General features: G+C 36.0%; 1 non-coding gene across 1 annotated transcript; it reads right to left on the minus strand.

Moving 5' to 3' along the window:
- On the minus strand, positions 1-191 carry LOC141332553 (U2 spliceosomal RNA). The gene has a single exon (XR_012355331.1). It is a non-coding gene; the product is annotated as a U2 spliceosomal RNA (small nuclear RNA).
- Between the last annotated feature and the right edge of the window lie 4145 nt (positions 192-4336).

Here is a 4336-nt window from a genome sequence, read left to right on the forward strand (position 1 = left end):
GGGGGGTGCACCGTTCCCGGAAGTACTGCAATACCGGGTCGATGCGTGGAGTGGACGGAGCAAGCCCCTATTCCATCTCCCTGTTCCAAAAATCAATTTAATATATGGTGCCCGGGTAGGGCACGTATCAGATATTAAACTGATAAGAACAGATACTACACTTGATCTTAGCCAAAAGGCCGAGAAGCGATACCCACAAATGGTCAGCAGTAGGAATCACATTCTTGGACACAGCAAATTTGACGATGGTAAGCTTTTATTAACTTACTTTTTTTTAAATCAGTTTATGTGCAGAATCTAATTGTTAATATTAATCAGGTAAGGCTTACAGGATCATAAAACCCCCCTTTACTTGAGCACCAGTTCTTCACACCTTGGATGTGAAAAAGTTTAGAACAATGGGCGTACAAAGCTGTGATAAAGTGGGAGGGTAAAGGGCAGGAAATGGGAGGGGACAGCATGAGGGGGGGAGGGGTCCAAGCACAACACAACAGACCTTCAAAAACCACACTCACTACAAGCATTTAAGAACATTTTTAAAAACCTGATCATTTATGACAAAGAAAAAAAAACTAAAACTTAAGTGCCTTTTGTATCAGAAATAATATTTACAACTATTGTGAACAAATAAAGTACGTTTTCCAAACTGTACTTTCAAATATTGAATGCGCTTTGTCATTTTAGGGCAGAGTCTGTAATTATAAAAACTGAGGACAAACATTTAAAAGATCTTTCACAGCCCACCATATCTTTAAAGATATCTTCATCAGTTTTACAAGCACTACAAAAATTGATAACATGATATTAGTTAACACTTGTTAGGTGAAACAAAGGCATTTTTACTCTTCTGTCAATTCTCCTTTGAAATTTGGATTTTCACTATTTAGTATCCATTTTGACAATCCATGTGTTATTATCACCAGACATACCATTGTAGTTAGGGCTGGGTATTGTGACCAATTCGGCGATTCGATTCGATTCTTATTTTTATGGTTTCGATTCGATTCCGATTCAAGTAAAAATACTGTAAATGTGCAACAGTGATATCTATTAAGAACTTCAAACATGTTTAAGAAATAAAACATTTTTCTAAATTTAAAACAGGCCCATCATAAAGCCCTTGTCTGCGTATACAAAACATTCTAACTGTACATAAAACTAACAGTTATTAACTACAGCCTAATCATTTTTGATCACCAGATTTTTCTGCAAAAACCCATAATGCTGAGTTCAGACTGCATGATTTTAGCCCCGATTTTGACTCGCTGACAGGTTTTGAGAAATCGCCGACAAATGCCCGAAATCGGTGCTCGTTCACGTGAGTGACAATCACACAGTGTGAATTATCAAAGACGCGATCTGAGAGAATCGCCGACACCCGTGAGATATTTGGCATGCTAAATATCTGGACCTGTCGGTGATTCAAAATCATGCCGTGTGAAAGGTGATCTGACTGAAAATCACATCGGTGATTACCTTCAGCCAATGAGACAGCAACATGCAGGCCAGCGGGAAGTGGGGGGAGGAGTTACGAAGGTATAGACCACAATATCAACAAGAATAGCTTTGGCTTCTTTTCTTTCCGCTGCAAATGAGTGCACATGCAATTTGTATGACAAGCTTCTTGCGGGCTACCATTTTTTAAAATAATAATACCAGTCTCACGTGAGAACTTGCACGCCTGACCTCGCGTTGTTTCCATGTCACTTCTCGCGTGTGTTTGGTTGTGAGACGTAGTTTGCGGACCTGGACAAAGTTGTCGGCGATTTTTCTTATTGTAAAGTCATGCAGTGTGAAACCCCCTGTCGCCGATCCATAGTGCAGTGTGAACACAGCAGCGACGGAATGCTACCCCAGATAGTCATGCAGTGTGAAAACATCTGTGACGCGATTGCTTTGAAAATCGTGCAGTCTGAACTCGGCATAAGTTATGCTTTGAGTCAAAAAATATAGATGTATAAACAACTCTTCTTTGATAGTTTCTATGAATGATTCAAACGATTGGCATCTCAAAATCAAGCCATAATTTATTATGAGTTAGTTTTACCCTTGTGCTTAAACACTAACGAAAATTATCCGTGTTTTACTGCGGTTAAGTTGGTTTGACATTCATTAGACATTTGGCTTCATACCAATTAAACTCTTTGTGCCTGTTATGTTGAGGCCAAACTAACTAAGATAGACATAAATATAGGCCCTTTATGTTGCACAAAGCTTAATTTCTAAAAAATAATTTTTAGAAAATGTTTAAATAATTATAAACATTAACCATATAAATGAATTAAAGTAATTTAACTACATAACATTATACTATAAAACAATATTAAAATATTCAGAAAAAACATCCCTGTCATTGCACAAGGCCCAGTTTTTAGAATTAGGATTTTATGTGTTTTCTGATCATTTTAGAACTTTTAATGTATGCAATAATATAAATCCATTAAACGGAAATAACATTTGATCTAAAGGTATCAAACCAACTTTAAAAAATATCTAAGTATTCGTCCCTATAATGCACAAGGGTCACATTTTCAGATTATGCATGTATAATATTAGTACTGTACTGAAACTTTTTTTTTATGTTTTATACTGTACGCATTGAGATTCATTAAACTGTTTGAGAGAAAGTTATCAAACCACTGCAAAATGATTAAAGACTAAATATCACTCTGACCAAAGCCAAAATAAGCATTATGAAGCTTTATTTATACTTGTAATAATCATTTATATTTCATGTGTTCCAGGGGAGTTTGTGAACGGAGATTTTTTGACAACCTCAACAGAATTCGAATTGAAGTTCCACCTGCCACACCAGACACTCTGCTGTATATCGATGCCCTTTTGTGTGCTCTTTTCATTATTGTGCAATATTATTCAGGTGCGTGAACACATGAATGCATGAATATAGAATATACCATATTTGAATGTACCAGAATTTTAACTGGTTAATTTGTTATTGCAGTTGAAATAATAATGAATTTGATTTTTTCCCCCAATTCAGGTTTACAATTTCAGGTTTCAGCCCAACTAAACTAAATTGTTTTTTGTTAATTCTTATCCATGGTATGAGAAGTTGTCTTGATTTTATATAAAACAATGTGTCTGTGAGTTGATTTGCACAAGTCTTAATTGAATACAGCCTAATTTTACAGCCAGTTAATTTTGTCTAGAAGCAGTATAAATGTCTAAATGAGACTGTGGTTGACCCTATAAAATACATAAGAAAATACATCCACAATGACCACATTTGAACTAAATTTTAACCTCATAGAGAAGTCATGTGAATGTTCCGAAGAGGTCTTAAAAAGACGTCACGAAATCATTCCTTATGGCTCCTCGGGGACATTTCAGTGTGCAAAAAAAAACTTTGAAAATGTCTTTTTGACATACTTTTGAACATTTGGAATTTTGTGTCAAAAACCAACTGGATATACATTGTTACACACTGAATAAACAAGGGTGGGATTGGATTGGGACATGTGAGTTAGCCAGTTTGTGTTAATGGCTCTTACATATTTTCAGCCATAAGCTAAGAGCAGAAGTGTCAGTGTGGGACTATTTAATGGATATTTTGAATTCTTTTTTTGTGTGGTGAAACTGTGGTAAAAAAAAAATGGCCACGTCTCATTCTGAAGGTGACTAACAACGTCAATAACTTCTGATGTCCTTATTTTTAAGAATAATTACATCTATGCTAATATTAGTCTGTCTCATTCTTATTCCGAGGTCCACGTAGCCACCCGGATCCAGTCCAGGAGGTGGATCAGCACCTAGAAATTACCTCTACAGCTCTGAATGTCCGTGGAGACCATGTCAACTAGATGAGCACTAAAGACAGATCCCCAGTGAGGGCCTCATTAACTATATGGCCATTGACACAAGACCTTAGCACTATCTATTTATCTATCTATCCATCTATCCATCCATCTATCTATCCATCTATCTATCAAAGTTATGTTTGTGTGTATTACTTACTGTTTAATGTGGTAAAAACAGGCACAACAGGTGGGCCTCTACCAATAAAATCAATGTTAAACTGCTTTTGTATGATCAATAAAAATGAATTATTGAAACAAATTGCATTATTGTCACTGTCTGAGTATAATCCTCTTCATAAATTGTTTAGTCCAACACTTTGACTCTAACATGGAATACAAATACGAAACAATGGGATAAACCTTTTAATACATTAATATATAGGCCTACACACACACACACACACACACACACACACACACACGTGTAATTGGAGGATTTGTTAGCAGAACAAAATAAAATGGCAAAGCAGCAGTAATTGTCATGTAGTTCTTCTGAAAACAGTACTGATACCATTATC

Source organism: Garra rufa, chromosome 3 (assembly GCF_049309525.1).
Source record: "Garra rufa chromosome 3, GarRuf1.0, whole genome shotgun sequence".
In the NCBI taxonomy this organism is placed as follows: Eukaryota; Metazoa; Chordata; class Actinopteri; order Cypriniformes; family Cyprinidae; genus Garra; species Garra rufa.